Source organism: Ranitomeya imitator, chromosome 5 (assembly GCF_032444005.1).
Source record: "Ranitomeya imitator isolate aRanImi1 chromosome 5, aRanImi1.pri, whole genome shotgun sequence".
Lineage (NCBI taxonomy): Eukaryota > Metazoa > Chordata > Amphibia > Anura > Dendrobatidae > Ranitomeya > Ranitomeya imitator.
Window position 1 is genome coordinate 466,028,950 of NC_091286.1, and position 19,651 is coordinate 466,048,600.

Genomic DNA, 19,651 nt, shown 5'->3' on the forward strand with positions numbered 1-19,651 from the left:
ATTTTGTTATCACACCATTCCACAGTTTTTTTTTTGGTTATTTCAATGCTGGAGTAGTGCAACTAATCTACAGTTGTGCTCAAAAGTTTACAATGAGCACAGTGTAAGTCTATGAGATCCTCGATTGGGTTCTCATAGATTTACATTGACTAGTGATTTATGGACTGCCCAGCAAACAATTTAGCAATCCGACAGGTAAAAAACTGCAGAAGATGGACCAAAGGAGTGCAGATAGCAAAAGACTGTGGCCAGTAGTACTGGGGACAGGGACCTAACATTAGTAGCACAACTAAATAAAAAAAATGCTAGAGCGGTGCTTTAAGAGCCCTATTGCATTGTACTTCCAGAAATTGTGACACATTGGAGTTTATGCATATACGCATGACAATCTCCTGCGTTACAGATGATGCTCTCAAGTATTGGCATAGCATGCCACCCTAATTTGTAAGGTCCCATTCAGACATCCATTTTTTCTTGCACATGAAAAAAATGGTCAGATTTATATCAGTGAGCTGGATCAGAATTTCATCACTGTTGGAAAAGGGTGTCTGTTTTTACCATCAGAATCTAACATAATGAAAAAATTAGCAAATTCCCTTTAATAAGTAAATAAATAGTAACAGCACATGAAAATAATGCAGGGTACTTATTTAACATTGTTTTGCAAAAAATAAAAATAAAAGCAATCCTGTCACATCAAGGTGTACCCTAATCAGGATAGTACCTAACTCTTGTAGTTCATTTTTTATATGTGTCAGAAACAACAGAGTAGGATCTGGGTTCCGACTGTTTAGACACCTGTTTCTCAGTCTGTGGTTTTCCCTTACCTACTCCCCCATAGCATAGGTATGTGTGCCCTAATTTTCAAGGACGTACAGAATTGTATGATTGATTTTTATCCATAAATTGTATTGAAAACAGACTTTGCCTTCATAATCTGTAAAACTAACTGGACATGTGAACAGACGTGTTTTATCAGTAAAAATCTTGAATAGAACTTGAATGTGAAAAACAGGCACCTTGCTGGACAAATCAAGACGTGCAGTTTTGACAGTGTTCCTACATCTGTATGCACCTTTATATGGATTATATTTATGTTCAAGCTGTCCTAATGTATTTTCTGATTTATAAAGTTTTATTTTTTTCTTCTCTGACTTAACTTGTTTTAAATTACAACAAAAAATATTGTGGAAAAGTTCTTATAAAATTATGTAAAAACGTCAAAAATTTGTACCGGACCCTTCGGTCTCATTCAGATGTCATTTCTTTTTACATATGAGAAAAATTGACAGTTTCATCCATGATGTTCATGAGCATGTCATTAGATTTTCATTGGAGTTTGATCATAGTTTCATCTGTTTTTTTTCACTCATAAGAAAAAATGTTTGCTGTTCATTGCAGTTCACAGTTTATATTTTTTACTCTCAGAAGTAATACCAGATGATTGGTAGGGTTACCAGGCGTGGGCCATAACAATCTAATAGTGATAACTTTTCCCTTTAACACTATGATTTTTTGAATCGCAAAACATGAACCTTGTAGACCTAATGCAAAATCCATAAAAAAATCTTCAAACAATAATGGGTCTGTATTAGAACTTGTCTTGCCTTATTGGCGGAAGGAACCTTCTGGACCTCCTTATGTTCTAAAGTGTTATTACAGCAAATGCACCCAGTATAGTTATGCTATATAACAATTGATAATATCATCATTGACAAATTAATCATTCTGTTGATACTTTTAATCTTTGAGCAGAAGGTTTTTACTCCTTGTAAATACTAATAGAAAGATAACACCACTGCAGATTCACACTAGCTCAATAGTAATAAACAAGCTTGATAGAATTTGCCTGCCTTTTTATATTATGTCTTTGCAATAAAGCTTCTGACATGTGTTTACTGTTATGTCTCTATGCTCTAGCATTTGGCTTTTTAATTAATTACCCCATTACTAAACTTTAAAGTGAAGTTCTCTAAGACAAAAAAAAGTTTATATTTTTAACATTGATTGCTTAATTTAGTTTTTCTTCTTTGGCACTTAATTACAAGTTGCAAGAAGAAAAATACATGCACATTTTAGGGTCTTTATTTTGCTTTTAGCTGCTAAAAGTAAACAACAACAACAAGAACAACCTTGTAATTTAACACTAAGCCATAAAGTTTGATTTGCCTCTTAAAAGTTTAAAAATAAACTAACAGAGTTAAGCATGTTTTCGTAATGTGTCAAACCCCATGTTGAACTTCTAAATTTATTCAGACCCCAAACAAAGCCTGACATATTTATCAAGAAACATTGTCATAATAAGTCATCAGAGGGGAGAAAGCACTTCTATTGAGAACGCTTAATAATCTTACGTTAGACTTAGCCCAACTACACACAATTTGTGTATGTTAATAAGTGTTATTTGTTTAATTGCATTTTACTTTCACATTTTTTTCCTCCTACTTATTTAATTTTTATTTTTTTTATCTTTTGCACTACTTTCCTTGACCTATTGATTTAAATGAGTTCAATTAAGATCCACTCAACAATGTAAAAGTAATGCCTGATGCGAGTCTGGCATGCATGGCTGACTTTATGTCCCATTGGAGAGAGATATTAACATGGTGCAATATCAGAATGCCTTAGTTGAAGAATTGGTCAAAAAAATTCCCATCTGACAATATAGGGGCAGGGGAACACAATCAAATGTCTGAGACAGTTTCATTAGACCCTTCTAGTGTCCATGCTCTAATTCAAGGAGTACTCTGGCAAGGAGGGAAAAGTTTATTTAGATGGTGAAAGAGTACCTAGCCAACCTTACCAGTGTCCTCCAGGATTCCTCTGTGCCATATAAGTATTAGGTGTCAAAACTGGATATGTGGCATGAACCTTGGAGATCTATGCCTTGGAGAAGCTGGCTTGCACTGCCTGTAGCGATTTGCCAGAGCAGGTATTTAGTGCCGTTGGGGCATAATAACTGATAGGTGCATCCGCCTTTCAACTGAAAATGCTGATTGACTGACTTATCAAAAGAACAAGACCTCAATTTTTCCAGACTTTTCAACCCCACCATATGACAACAGAGGAACACAAATAAATAAAAATAAAATGTTCCTTTTTTTCTTGTATATTCCCATGCACCCTTTCACACCAAAACAAGAGTATACAGTTCTTGTTTTTAATTTTTAGTGTCCTCCTTCTTCTCCTCCTCCGCCATATCTACATGACCGTAATCTGACCCTCATTCCTAATTTTTCAAGAGTGTATGATGCCCTACTATATACTTTTCAGAGGCCTAACTCTAAAGTCTTCCTAAATATTTATTAATATGTATACCATCAGAATAAAATGCTTTTCAGCCCATGCACACAGTGCACTGGCATTAGTATTCTAGCAGTCCCACTTCTTCCAAAATGGTAAAAAAAAAGTTTTCTGAGGCCCTCCTCTATGTCTTTTCCAGAGTGTATCACAATGTCTGCTTCTAATTTTTGGAAGCCACTGCAAATATTGCATACGCTTTATGATTCTAGAGGTCTCACTCCTTCAAAATGGTACAAAAAGAAATGTATGCAGCACTCCTTCATGTTTCTTGCAGAGAGTATTCCTAGCCCCCTTTTAATTTTTCGCAACCCTTGCATTTAGCTCATTGGCCTTATGAGTCTAGGAGTCCCACTACACAGCAATTTTAACATAGTGTGTAAGAGACCCTCCTTTATATCTAATACATGGTTTATCGGAATCCCTTTTCCTTCTAATCTATGGCAGTTCTTGCATTGTCCGCAAAGGTTTTTGTGAGTTTCACAGTTCCTCCTTCATAAATGAAACAGGATGAGTCTCTCCATGTCACACACACCACATGCCAAGAGGATGTAAATGTTTTTTCAGCATTGAAATCAATGACAAAGTGCAAAAACACAGCAAAAATGCTGTGTGTGAATATAAGGGGGTGAAGGAGGCTTTTGTTCATTTTTTGCCTTATATTCAAGACATTATACAGGAAAGAATGTTTCCTATTATTTTTTCCTGTAAATACATTTTATTTTAGGTTTGGTAAGTATTATTGTTAGTCCGTAAAAGTGCTTACAACATTGATCACAGCAGCGATATGGGAGTCAGAGATGCATTCAGGCATCTTCCCCATCCTGTTCCCATTTAATTTGAGTACTTTTTCCATCCATTTCAGTGATTTTAATGCCCCCTAGACCTCCTTGAAAGGTCTGCTGTAAAAATGCTGGAGTTTCTCATTGACTTCCATTATACTCGTGTCGAGCACCCAAGCAGTCCAATGTTCTCAATTCGAGTAACAAGCACCCAAGCATTTTAGTGTTCTCTCATCACAAATAATGAAAGCAAACCTCATCAGATATATCCATATCCCTTTATTTAACATGGTGTCTATTTGGTTTCCATTATAGTGTATTCGTCAATAGTGTTGAGCGATACCTTCTGAAATCCAAAAGTATCGGTATCTGATTGGATCAGCCGATATCCAAAAATATCAGATATCACCGACACCGATACCCAATACCAATGCAAGTCAATGGGACACAAATATTGGAAGGTAAAAAAGCCCTTTCTGTTCTTCTACATCCTGTTCTGGAGGGGGAAGGTTGTGGGCGGTGCGTGGGTGGATACTGTGCGTGTCTGTGTGTGTGTGCGGGCGGGGTCTGTGCAGCCCTGCTGGGATCTGTATGGGCCACTTGGGGCTCTGTGCGTGCCTGCCGGGGGTCTGTGCGGGCCTACCGGGGCACTGTGCATGTGTGCCGGGGCTCTGTGCGGTGTGCGGGACTCTGTGCGGCGTGCAGGGCTCTGTGCTTGTGTGTCGGGGCTCTGTGTGGTGTGCGGGGCTCTATGTGGTGTGCCGGGGCTCTGTGCGGTGTGCCGGGGCTCTGGGCGGCGTGCGAGGCTCTGTGCAGCATGCCGGTTCTCTGTGCGGCGTGCCGGGGCTCTGTGCGGCATGCGGGGGCTCTGTGCGGGCCTGCTGGGGCTCTGTGTGGCATGCGGGGCTCTGTGTGTGTGTGCAGGCTTCGTCCGATGGGACTTCAAGTCCCATCGGATGATGCCTACTACAGTGACAGTGATTGACACATTAGCCAATAATGGGACAGCAGAAGTCCCATCATCCGGCTAATGTGTTAAATGAAAAAAAAAACATACATGCTACATACATGCTACATACAATACATTCATACATTACATACATAACATACAGACATACAGTACATTAAACATAGAGTTCATACTCACCATTACTTGTCACTTTGTTCTCCGAAGCCAGTGTTATCTGTAAAAAAAAGATTAAAATAACAAACAACCAATATACTCCCTGTCTGCAGAAATCCACGAGTGTCCCACGACGATCTCCCATAGAGAAAAGCAGCATCACCTGATGCAACCACTCTCTAGGGGCCCAGGAACACCATGATGGGAGGAAGGTATCCTTCCGCCGCTGTAAAAAAAATAGTCCCTAGTCTCACTTTTGGCATTGTTGTGTGAGAAATTTTCCCACGCAGGAATTACCATAAAGTGAGACTTTGTCCTAAGGTAACCATTGTCTCCTGTCAGTGTGTCACTAAGGGTCCTATACAGCAGTGATATCACCCGATGTCACTGTTCTATAGGGGAGATCGTTATGGGACACTTGTTATCAATTTGACTACGGCAGACAGGTAGTATGCGGTTTATTATTTTACGTTTTTTGCAGGCGTAGAAGTATGGTAAGTATGGTTAAATGAAGAATAATAAAATACTTTTTTCCTAATGTGTGTGTTATATTAATCCTTTATTACTATTGGATTAATAATGGATAGGCGTCTTATTGACACCTCTCCGTTATTAACCCGGCTTAACCCCTTTACCCCCAAGGGTGGTTTGCACGTTATGGACCGGGTCAATTTTTACAATTCTGACCACTGTCCCTTTATGAGGTTATAACTCTGGAACGCTTCAACGGATCCCGGTGATTCTGACATTGTTTTCTCGTGACATATTGTACTTCATGATAGTGGTAAAATTTCTTTGATATTACCTGCGTTTATTTGTGAAAAAAATGGAAATTTGGCGAAAATTTTGAAAATTTCGCAATTTTCCAACTTTGAATTTTTATGCAATTAAATCACAGAGATATGTCACACAAAATACTTAATAAGTAACATTTCCCACATGTCTACTTTACATCAGCACAATTTTGGAACCAAAATTTTTTTTTGTTAGGGAGTTATAAGGGTTAAAAGTTGACCAGCAATTTCTCATTTTTACAACACCATTTTATTTTAGGGACCACATCTCATTTGAAGTCATTTTGAGGGGTCTATATGATAGAAAATACCCAAGTTTGACACCATTCTAAAAACTGCACCCCTCAAGGTTCTCAAAACCACATTCAAGAAGTTTATTAACCCTTCAGGTGCTTCACAGGAATTTTTGGAATGTTTAAATAAAAATGAACATTTAACTTTTTTTCACAAAAAATTTACTTCAGCTCCAATTTGTTTTATTTTACCAAGGGTAACAGGAGAAAATGGACCCCAAAGGTTGTTGTACAATTTGTCTTGAGTACGCTGATACCCCATATGTGGGGGTTAACCACAGTTTGTGCACATGGCAGAGCTCGGAAGGGAAGGAGCGCCATTTGACTTTTCAATGCAAAATTGACTGGAATTGAGATGGGACGCCATGTTGCGTTTGGAGAGCCACTGATGTGGCTAAACATTGAAACCCCCCACAAGTGACACCATTTTGGAAAGTAGACCCCCTAAGGAACTTATCTAGAGGTGTGGTGAGCACTTTGACCCACCAAGTGCTTCACAGAAGTTTATAATGCAGAACCGTAAAAATAAAAAATCATTTTTTTTCACAAACATTATCTTTTCGCCCCCAATTTTTTATTTTCCCAATGGTAAGAGAAGAAATTGGACCACAAAAGTTGTGGCACAATTTGTCCTGAGTACTCTGATACCCCATATGTGGGGGTAAACCATTGTTTGGGCGCATGGGAGAGCTCGGAAGGGAAGGAGCGCCGTTTGACCTTTCAATGCAAAATTGACAGGAATTGAGATGAGACGCCATGTTGCGTTTGGAGAGCCACTGATGTGCCTAAACATTGAAACCCCCCACAAGTGACACCATTTTGGAAAGTAGACCCCCTAAGGAACTTATCTAGAGGTGTGGTGAGCACTTTGACCCACCAAGTGCTTCACAGAAGTTTATAATGCAGAACCTCAAAAATAAAAAATCATTTTTTTTCACAAACATTATCTTTTCGCCCCCAATTTTTTATTTTCCCAATGGTAAGAGAAGAAATTGGACCACAAAAGTTGTGGCACAATTTGTCCTGAGTACTCTGATACCCCATATGTGGGGGTAAACCATTGTTTGGGCGCATGGGAGAGCTCGGAAGGGAAGGAGCGCCGTTTGACCTTTCAATGCAAAATTGACAGGAATTGAGATGAGACGCCATGTTGCGTTTGGAGAGCCACTGATGTGCCTAAACATTGAAACCCCCCACAAGTGACACCATTTTGGAAAGTAGACCCCCTAAGGAACTTATCTAGAGGTGTGGTGAGCACTTTGACCCACCAAGTGCTTCACAGAAGTTTATAATGCAGAACCGTAAAAATAAAAAATCATTTTTTTTTCACAAAAATTATCTTTTCGCCCCCAATTTTTTATTTTCCCAATGGTAAGAGAAGAAATTGGACCACAAAAGTTGTGGCACAATTTGTCCTGAGTACTCTAATACCCCATATGTGGGGGTAAACCATTGTTTGGGCGCATGGGAGAGCTCGGAAAGGAAGGAGCGCCGTTTGACCTTTCAATGCAAAATTGATAGGAATTGAGATTGGACGCCATGTTGCGTTTGGAGAGCCACTGATGTACCTAAACATTGAAACCCCCCACAAGTGACACCATTTTGAAAAGTAGACCCCCTAAGGAACTTATCTAGATGTGTGGTGAGCACTTTGACCCAATAAGAGCTTCACAGAAGTTTATAATGCAGAGCCGTAAAAATAAAACAAAATTTTTTTCCCACAAAAATAATTTTTTAGCCCCCAGTTTTGTATTTTCCTGAGGGTAACAGGAGAAATTGGACCCCAAAAGTTGTTGTGCAATTTGTCCTGAGTGCGCTGATACCCTATATGTGGGGGAGAACCAGCGTTTGGGCGCATGGGAGGGCTCGGAAGGGAAGGAGCGCCATTTGGAATACAGACTTAGATGGAATGGTCTGCAGGCGTCACATTGTGTTTGCAGAGCCCCTAATGTACCTAAACAGTAGAAACCCCCCACAAGTGACCCCATATTGGAAACTAGACCCCCTAAGGAACTTATTTAGATGTGTTGTGAGAACTTTGAGCCCCCAAGTATTTCACTACAGTTTATAACGCAGAGCCGTGAAAATAAAATAAAAAATTTCCCCTCAAAATTATTTTTTAGCCCCCAGTTTTGTATTTTCTCGAGGGTAAAAGGAGAAATTGGACCCCAAAAGTTGTTGTCCAATTTGTCCTGAGTGCGTTGATACCCCATATGTGGGGTGAACCAGCGTTTGGGCGCATGGGAGGGCTCGGAAGGGAAGGAGCGCCATTTGGAATGCAGACTTAGATGGAATGGTCTGCAGGCGTCACATTGCGTTTGCAGAGCCCCTAATATACCTAAACAGTAGAAACCCCCACAAGTGACCCCATGTTGGAAACTAGACCCCCCCACGAACTTATCTAGATGTGTTGTGAGAACTTTGAGCCCCCAAGTGTTTCACTACAGTTTATAACGCAGAGCCGTGAAAATAAAAAATCTCTTTTTTTCCCACAAAAATTATTTTTTAGCCCCCAGTTTTGTATTTTCCCAAGGGTAACAGGAGAAATTGGACCCCAAAAGTTGTTGTCCAATTTGTCCTGAGTACGCTGATACCCCATATGTTGGGGTAAACTCCTGTTTGGGCACACGGGAGAGCTCGGAAGGGAAGGAGCACTGTTTTACTTTTTCAATGCAGAATTGGATAGAATTGAGATCGGTCGCCATGTCGCGTTTGGAGATCCCCCTGATGTGCCTAAACAGTGGAAACCCCCCAATTATAACTGAAACCCTAATCCAAACACACCCCTAACCCTAATCCCAACGGTAACCCTAACCACACCTCTAACCCAGACACACCCCTAATCCTAATCCCAATCGCAAATGTAATCCAAACCCTAACCCTAACTTTAGCCCCAACCCTAACTGTAGCCTTAACCCTAACCCTAGCCCTTACCCTAACCCTAACCCTAGCCCTAACCCTAGCCCCAACCCTAACCCTAGCCCTAACCCTAGCCCTAACCCTAGCCCTAACCCTAGTCCCAACCCTAACCCTAGCCCTAACCCTAGCCCCAACCCTAACCCTAGCCCTAACCCTAGCCCTAACCCTAGCCCAAGCCCCAACCCTAACCCTAACCCTAGCCCTAACCCTAGCCCTAACCCTAGCCCTAGCCCTAACCCTAGCCCTAGCCCTAACCCTAGCCCTAACCCTAGCCCTAACCCTAATGGGAAAATGGAAATAAATACATTTTTTTCATTTACTTTTATAGCGGGTTTTTTAGCGGATTTTTATGATTGGCAGCTGTCACACACTGAAAGACGCTTTTTATTGCAAAAAATATTTTTTGCGTTACCACATTTTGAGAGCTATAATTTATCTATATTATGGTCCACAGAGTCATGTGAGGTCTTGTTTTTTGCGGGACGAGTGGACGTTTTTATTGGTAACATTTTCGGGCACGTGACATTTTTTGATCGCTTTTTATTCCGATTTTTGTGAGGCAGAATGACCAAAAACCAGCTATTCATGAATTTCTTTTGGGGGAGGCGTTTATACCGTTCCGCGTTTGGTAAAATTGATAAAGCAGTTTTATTCTTCGGGTCAGTACGATTACAGCGACACCTCATTTATATCATTTTTTTATGTTTTGGCGCTTTTATACGATAAAAACTATTTTATAGAAAAAATAATTATTTTGGCATCGCTTTATTCTCAGGACTATAACTTTTTTATTTTTTTGCTGATGATGCTGTATGGCAGCTCGTTTTTTGCGGGACAAGATGACGTTTTCAGCGGTACCATGGTTATTTATATCTGTCTTTTTGATCGCGTGTTATTCCACTTTTTGTTTGGTGGTATGATAATAAAGCGTTGTTTTTTGCCTGGGTTTTTTTTTTTTTTTCTTACGGTGTTTACTGAAGGGGTTAACTAGTGGGCCAGTTTTATAGGTGGGGTCGTTACGGACGCGGCGATACTAAATATGTGTACTTTTATTGTTTTGTTTTTTTTATTTAGATAAAGAAATGTATTTATGGGAATAATATTTTTTTTTTTTTTCATTATTTAGGATTTTTTTTTTTTTTTTTTTTTTTTACACACTTGGAAATTTTTTTTTTTACTTTTTTACTTTGCCCCAGGGGGGGACAATACAGATCGGTGATCTGCCAGTTTGCACAGCACTCTGACAGATCACCGATCTGTCTGAGAGCAGTGCAGCGTTACCAAGTGCCTGCTCTGAGCAGGCACTTGGTAAGCCACCTCCCTCCCTGCAGGACCCGGATCCGCGGCCATTTTGGATCCGGGACTTACTGCAGGGAGGGAGGTAGGAGACCCCCGGAGCAACGCGATCACATCGCGTTGCTGCGGGGGTCTCAGGGAAGCCCGCAGGGAGCCCCCTCCCTGCGCGATGCTTCCCTGCACCGCCGGCACATCGTGATCATCTTTGATCGCGGTGTGCCGGGGGTTAATGTGCCGGGGGCGGTCCGTGACCGCTCCTGGCACATAGTGCCGGATGTCAGCTGCGATAAGCAGCTGACACCCGGCCGCGATCGGCGGCGCTCCCCCCGTGAGCGCGGCCGATCGCGCTGGACGTAATATTCCGTCCTTGGGAATTAAGGCCCACCCCACATGGACGGAATATTACGTCCAATGGCAGAAAGGGGTTAAAGTCACCTTACAATAGCAAGGTGACATTAACCCCTATTACCCCATATCCCACCGCTACATGGGAGTGGGAAGAGAGGGGCTAAGTGCCAGAATTGGCGCATTTTACAGATGCGCCATTTCTGGGGTGGCTGCGGACTGGTATTTGTAGGTGGGGGGGCAATATCCATAAGCCCTCTCTAGGCTAGGAAAATCAGCCTGAAGCAGTCTGCGTAGCTTTTCTGGCTATAAAATATAGGGGGACTCCACGTCATTTTCTTTTGGGGGTCCCCCTATTTTAATAGCCAGTAAAGGCTACGCAGACAGCTGCGGACTGATATTCATAGGAGGCTACAAATATTGGCCCCCGGCCGTCGGCTTTCCCCCTCTGGCACAGAAAATTGCCATTTTTTTGCGTTTTTTAAAAAAAATTCAATGCTCATTAAGGCCTCTTTCACACTTGTATTGGTACGCGTCTGTCGCTATGCGTCAGGCCGACGTACCGACCCACAATGTGAAATTTGTGCCCCGACGTGGGCAGCGGATGCAATTTTTCAATGCATCCACTGCCCCTTCTGAAGTCCGGGGAGGAGGGGGTGGAGTTTCGGCCGTGCATGCGCAGTGGAAAATGGCAGACGTAACGGACAAAAAACCTTCACTTGAATGTTTTTTCGTGCCGACTGACTGCCAAAACACGACGGATCCGTTGCACGATGGACGCGACGTGTGGCCATCCATCGTGATCCGTCGCTAATACATTTGCAGGATCCGTTTTTTCCCAAAACGACGGATTGCGACGGATTGCTAAAAACGCAAATGTGAAAGTAGCCTTAGAAACATCGGCCTTTCTATTATATATCTATGGATATATCCATCTATAGATATATTTATAGATAGATATATCTATAGATACATAGATGTATCTATCCATATATTGGGCTGTTTTCACACATCAGGTTTTTGCCATCAATCACTCAATCCGGCGAGTTTTGAAAAAAATGGATCCTGCGGAAAAATATGTATCCTGCGGAAAAAACGGATCCGGCAGAAAAAAAACTGATCCGACGGAAAAGAAAATAGACTTGTATTAGTGACGGATCTCGACGGTTGGCCACATGTCGTGGCCGCCATTTTCTACTGCGCATGCGCTGCCGAAACTCTGCCCCCTCCTCCCCGGACTTCAGAATGGGCAGCAGATGCATTGAAAAACTGCATCTGCTGCCCATGTCGTGCACAAATTTCACAACCTCCGACGGTACGTCGGCCCAACGCATAGCAACGGACCCGTACCGACACAAGTGTGAAAAAGGCCTTAATGAGCGTTGAATTAAAAAAAATGGAAAAAAAAAACAGAAAAAACGGCATGGGCTCCCGCGCAATTTTCTGCCCCAGAGAGGGAAAGCCGACAGCCGGGGACCAATAGCTGTAGCCTGCTATGAATATCAGCCCGCAGCTGTCTGTGTAGCCTTTACTGGCTATTAAAATAGGGGACCCCCCAAATGACATGGGGTCCCCCTATATTTTATAGCCAGAAAAGCTACGCAGACAGCTGCGGGCTGATATTCCTAGCCTAGAGAGGGGCCATAGATATTGGCCCCCCGGCTACGAATACCAGTCCGCAGCCGCCCCAGAAATGGCACATCTGTAAGATGCACCAATTCCGGCACTTATCCCCTCTCTTCCCACTTGCGTATAGCGGTGGGATATGGGGTAATAAGGGGTTAATGTCACCATGCTATTGCAAGGTGACATTAAGCCGGGTCAATAAGATGCCTATCCATTACTAATCCAATAGTAATAAAGGGTTAATAAAACACACACACATTAGGAAAAAAGTATTTTAATATTCTTCATTTTACCATACTTAACATACTTATGCGCCTGCAAAAAACATAAAATAATAAACCGCATACTACCTGTCCGCAGTAGTACAATTAATAACGAGTGTCCCACGATGATCTCCCCTATAGAACAATGACATCTGGTGATGTCACTGCTCTATAGGACCCTCAGTGACACACTGACAGGAGACAATGGCTCCTGCAGTGCGTCACTGAGTTTACTTAGGACAAAGTCTCACTTTATGGCAATTGCTGCGTGGGAAAATTTCTCACACAGCATTGCCAAAAGTGAGACTAGGGAGTACTTTTTTTACAGCGGCGGAGGAATACAGTGTGGAAGGATACCTTCCTCCCATCATTGTGTTCCTGGAGCCCCTGGAGAACGGTCGCATCATCTGATGCTGCTGCTCTCCACGGGAGATCGTCGTGGGACACTTGTGCATATCTGCGGATCAGGGAGTATATTGGTTGTTTGTTATTTTAATATTTTTTTACAGATGACACTGGTTTCGGGGAACAAAATAACATAGTTCTTATTATTATTAAGGTTGAAGGAAAACTTTAAGTCCATCTAGTTCAACCCATAGCCTATCCTAACATGCCCTAACATGTTGATCCAGAGGAAGGCAAAAAAAAACCCATGTGGCAAATAGTAAGCACCACTTTGGGAAAAAAAATTCCTTCCCGACTCCACATACGGCAATCAGACTAGTTCCCTGGATCAACGCCCTATCAAGGAATCTAGTATATACCCTGCAACATTATGCTTTTCAAGAAAGGTATCAAATCCCCTCCTAAATTTATGTAATGAATCACTCATTACAACATCATACGGCAGAGAGTTCCATAGTCTCACTGCTCTTACAGTAAAGAACCCGCGCCTGTTATTATGCCTAAACCTTCTTTCCTCCAGACATAGAGGATGCCCCCTTGTCTAAACCAAAATTGCCCTCTCGGCCAGCAGAGGGCATACCTCTAAGCCTGAACATATAAACCTATAAGAAAAACGCCAGGTGGTGGTTTGGGGCAAGAAGTAAAAGGGTATACCAAGTCTGACAGGAACTATAAATATAACCCAAAAACCACAACCAAGCAATAGAGGTATGAACAACAGTTTATTAAAGCAAAAAAATACACACAAAATATGCAATGAATATACATGGACAGCAGATGCTTGGGAAAAACAGAACAAACAACATCAGCATAATAGATGTAAACTGCTGAAAAAGGAACACAAAAAATCCAGGCATCCTAACTATACCACCACACCGGGATATGCTCATGAATGGAGTGAGCATCCAAGATGAATCATACAAGGATCGTTCCACATGAGGGCATAACAGTGTCAAATACCAAATAACAGGCCCAGAGCGATAGCCCAAATAGATGATGGGAAATCCCCAAAATAATGTATATATCCGTGAAGCTCAAAGAATATACAGAGCATAAAGATGTAAACAACATCAGCAAGCCCAAGTCCTAGGAGACATATACGCATGCTGCCAAGAGAGTCAAAATGTTACCTTGAGACATGCTGGTGTCCGGGCGCCGGTGTGGTGGAAGCAGGAAGGGAGCCTCCTGGCGTTTTTCTTATAGGTTTATATAGAGGATGCCCCCTTGTACCTGTCTCAGGTTTATGATCAAAAAGATCATCAGAAAGGTCGTTGTACTGTCCCCTCATATATTTATACATTAAAATAAGATCACCCCTTAGTCTTCGTTTTTCCAAAACTAAATAGCCCCAAGTGAAATAACCTATCTTGGTATTGCAGGCCCCCCAGTCCTCTAATAACCTTGGTCGCTCTTCTCTGCACCCGCTCTAGTTCAGTTATGTCTTTGACAAGTAATGGTGAGTATGAACTCTATGTTTAATGAATGCATAACACGAAAACTTTTTCTCCACTCATGGTTAATGGTTGGGTGAAGCCATTTATCATCAAACTACTGTGTTTTCTCTTTTTAAATCATAATGACAACCCACCCAAAACATCCAAATTACCCTGATCAAAAGTTCACATACCCTGGTGATTTTGGCCTGATAACATGCACAAAAGTTGACACAAATGGGTTTGAATGGCTACTAACAGTGATGAGCGAATATACTCGTTACTCAAGATTTCTCGAGCACGCTTGGGGGTCCTCCGAGTATTTTTTAGTGCTTGGAGATTATTGCCACAGCTGAATGATTTACATCTGTTAGCCAGCATAAGTACATGTGGGGATACCCTAGCAACCAGGCAACCCCCACATGTACTTATGCTGGCTAACAAATGTAAATCATTCAGCTGTGGCATGAAAAACTAAATCTCCGAGCACTAAAAAAATACTCAGAGGACACCCGTGCATGCTTGAGAAATCTCGAGTAACAAGTATATTCGCTCATCACTAGCTACTAAAGGTAACATCCTCATCTGTTACTTGTTTGCTTGTAATCACTGTGTATGCATAAAAGCTGAATGAGTTTCTGTGATCCACAATGACTCTTGCATCTTTCATCCAGCCACTGATGTTTCTGTATTGTGAGTCATGGGGAAAGCAAAAGAATTGTTAACGAATCTAGGAGAAAGGGTAGTTGAACAGTATAAAACAGGAAAAGGATACAAAATGATATCCAAGAAATTGATAATGGCAGTCAGCAGCATTCAAACTATGATTAACAAATGGTAAATCAGGGGCTCTCTAAAAAAACCACAGTCAGGTGCACAAACAAAAATTTTGTCCACAACTGCCAGGAAAATTGTTCGGGATGCAAAGAAAAACCCACAAATAACATCAGCTGAAATACTGGACTCTCTGAAAACTAGTTGTGTACGTGTTTCAAGATGCACAATAAGGAGGCACTTGAAGAAAAATGGTCTGCATGGTCGAGTCACCAGAAGGAAGCCATTACTGCGCAAATGCCACAAAGTATCTCGCCTACAATACGCAAAACAGCACAGAAACAAGAATCAAAACTTCTGGAACAAGGTAATTTGGAGTAATGAGACTAAAATTGAACTTTTTGGCCCCAACCATAAATGTTAAATTTGGAGAGAGGTCAACAAGGCCTATGATAAAAGGAGCTCCATTCCTACTGTAAAGTATGGAGGTGGATCACTGATATTTTGGGGATGTGTGAGCAGCAAAGGCCAAGTTTACTTAACCAATAGAAAACTATAATTTTTGTATATCGCCCTTACAACACATGCCAACAGCAGATTAGGGAAAATTGTTGCTAGTGGTAAATTGTAACATTTGCGTATCTTTGAAGGCTTTGCAGAAGTCACACCTCTGCTAGATAATTATTATTATGATTATGCTAATTATTTATCCAATAGAATTTTTTATATCACCTTTATGAGACATGAAAACAGCAGACTCAAGGAAATTACTGGTAAATAGTGACGTTTGCATAGCACAGCAGGTTTTGTGCCAGTAACACAACTGCTAGATAAATATCAGCTATTTTAGATATAGGTAACAAATATTATTTAGCAATCAGCTGTTAAAAAGGATGTTGAATATTATTTAGCTGTGAAAAAAAAAGTATATGCTGGTAAGCAGGAATATTATGTAGCTCCCAAAAAATGTGTTTAGTATATACTGGTACTAACATTATTTTGCTCTAAAAATAGCTGATTTGTATATTATGGTAATGGCTGAAACCCTGTCTATCTCTCCCTAATTCCACAGTCTGTTCCTAAACTGTAAAACACAATGCAAACTTCAGCATGTACTTGCAATGATGATTGATAACACGCAGGTGCCTGCCTTTCACTCTCCCTTGCCCCTATACTATCTCCACCTAACAAAGAACTGATCACTCTCCTACCCTCACACTATGCTCTCACTAGGCTGTTTCTAGCTGCAATGTGCGAAAGATGGCACCAGCAAGGATTAATTATCCCCTATGACCCTGTAAGGCCAGCCAATCACAGTAATACCACACCAAAGCTGGCACCAGCATTACCATGATTGGCAAGCAAACCTAGCATGTTCATTGGCTGCAAATAAATCGTCAAACATGCTGGGCACATCATTCGAATATACCAAGGCGAAAAGCAAATTACTCGCCAAGTAACGAATAGCCCTAATAGCACATTATATAAATACTTCCGAATGTAATCGCTTATCACTAGTTACATATTCACATAATATTAGTCAACGATGTACTGTCATATAGTAATGGGATATGCTACAGCAGCAAATCTGAAAAACAATGACAATGTCAGGAGGCAAAATGTAAAAAATAACAAGACAATCACCTATTATTTTTATTAATGGAAACATTTCTGCATTCTTTTCATATCATTAATCCCTTCAGGAATGTATGATTGGCAAGTTCAAGCAGTAAATGGGGCAGATATAGCCCTGTCACTTATTTTGCACTCAGATTCTAAATAAAGATTAGCGTTGCAGCACAAACTATTCAAATGAGTTTTAGATGATATAGATTGCAGTTTTAGTGGAGCATTCCAAGTCTTCCAAATCACAGTCACTTTTATCACTGAAAAATAACTGATTTATATCTGTGAAATCAAATTAGTTGCCAGATTATCCTTTCAACGGGAAGCTCTTTGCACTCTTCAGTAACAAATCATACAGAGAAGTGTGTTATTATGAATAAATACACTGATGAATACAACATTTTAAGTACAAAAGTGAAAGGTTACTGTCAAGACTGATTGAAGATGTAAAGTTTAATTGAAAGCAGTGGCTCAATATGGATTTTATTCAAGAGTATAAAGTAAAGCTTAATGTTGGCCATTTTTAAACCATTGAGGAAGTATATAGAGAAAAGTAATTTTTAAAATTCAACTCCAATTACTAAAAAGGTTGGATGCTTTGTAATGCGTACAGAAAACAAGTCTTCAATAGTGTAGAAATCTCTTATAGTCATACAGTATTTTATTTATAATAGAATAAAGAACATATACCCTTTATATCTTTGAAATAATCCAATGTATACGATTATGGTATCCCTAGATTTTCATTTCTCAAACACAGTACTGTATGCTAAAGTAGGGTACTTCTACAGTCTTTACACCATTATAAGATATTGAAGACTTAGCTGGGTAGAAACGAAAGTCACGCTTTCACAACAACTATATTTAGTTGTTTATCATTGCCTTCTTTTGGGTAAAAGTGATATGAGCTTCACTGACATCCATTTAAATCATTGATAATATTATAGAGGACAGTTTTTTGCAGCTTATTGTTGATGTAGAGAAAGTATATCTCAACCAATTTGTTGTACACATAAAAGGTAAAAGAATCATTAAGAAATTGGATGATATAAACAGAATCAGCATATATCTTTTGCTTTATTTAAACAGCATAAAGCTGCTAGGATGCAAACCCATAACAAAGATGTAGCCTACAAAATTTAATTCTGTATTCAAACCTCTATCATAACATTTTAAGTTTCTGTATCCTACCATCACCCAGGAAATCATCCCAGATTTAATTCAATCATATGGCGAAGCGCTCGTTGAATTGTCAATATTGACTTTTAGGATTGGTACTTCCAATTCAATGTTACCATCGCCGCTGCCCCACATGTCGTTCCGTCGCCGCTGCCCCGTGCTATCGTTCCTCTGCTCCACGTCGCTGCTCCACCGCTGCTGTACCCGGGTTCCGCTGTCCTCTCATCTCTGACCCGGGCTCTGCTTCCGGTCTTGCGCTCTCCGACCATCCTGCCTCTGGGCCTGAGAGCGCCGGCTCTTCCCCTGCTGCTGCGCGTTCCCGGCTATCCACTTCCGGGTCCGGGCACGTCTGTGCTTCTCCAGCACTTCCGATGTCCTGCTCCTCTGCAGGTATGCGGTGTTTGGGAAGGTGCTCTGGGTTCCCCAAGGGGTGCAGGCGTACCTTCCCTGTTACCTCTTCCTGGGATCATCTAGGTCAGTCTTTCAGGTAACCAATCCCTTCCCTGCCTCTACTATAAGAGGTGGGCTCTTCTGCTTCTTGGTGCCTGATTGTTTTAGCCTTTGCTATTGTGTCCGGTCCTCCTGTTCCCTGTACAGTGTACTCCCTCCGTTAGCGTCTTCGCTCCGTTTTCCCGTCCTATCCGTCTCTTGCCTTCCTTTCCAGTTCTTCTGGTTTCCCAGTTCCCGTTGCTAACTTTTACCTTTTGTTTCTTCCCTCAGCATTACTCCGTTCCGGTCTTCCAGCCCTCCTGACAGCTCTCTGTATACCCGTTCCACCCGCTAGTATCCACTCTCCAGCATCTGCAGTATCTTCGCTTCCCTTCCTTCCTGGAGCCGTCCCTCTTGTTATCTACACCGTGGGTAAGTGACCTCTGGGCCTGCTCCTTACGGTCCCTGTATAGGGGTCGGTTCCACCCTAGGTCCGCTCGCCCAGGGGTAGGTCTTCCCACGGTCCAGAGGGTCCACTCTAGTTCTATTCTGTTCGCTATATTCGATACTATAGTGTTCAAGTCCTCTTCCTCTCTGAAGAGGGAATTAGCATATTTAATTTCACAGAGGAACAATGCATAGTGTATAAGCCTCCTTAAACTGGCATGTCAGGCATGTCATAATCCACAATGAGAAATGTTACCCCGTAGGTCTATGTGAACAACAAAACACATCTTACAGTCAGGGACAAAATCACCACAAAGTCACAGTTTTGTAACATTAGTCTATGTGTTTGTAACTATCAACTTCATTTTTCTCCTACTTGACAAATCCACTTTGTTAAGAAAATATCTTGCTGAAAAGTGGTTAGATATTGTAGTCTAATTTGTTTATGACCAGATAAAAAAGCTCACAGAAAGGTAGGTGATCTGATCAATCAGTGAAAACCAGTGGGACCGGGAAAACATAGGCACATATTTAAAACATTTGAAATTATGGCAAGTCATCTGTCAAAAGAAAAAAAAAAAGTTTTATCTCTCAGATCACCAGATCTATTGAAATTC

At 41.2% G+C, this 19,651-nt stretch overlaps 1 protein-coding gene across 1 annotated transcript in view; it reads right to left on the reverse strand.

The window, feature by feature from the left end:
* The window catches only part of NAALADL2 (N-acetylated alpha-linked acidic dipeptidase like 2), a 980,368-nt gene that overhangs the window by 381,057 nt on the left and 579,660 nt on the right, over positions 1-19,651 (reverse strand). The window lies entirely within an intron of this gene.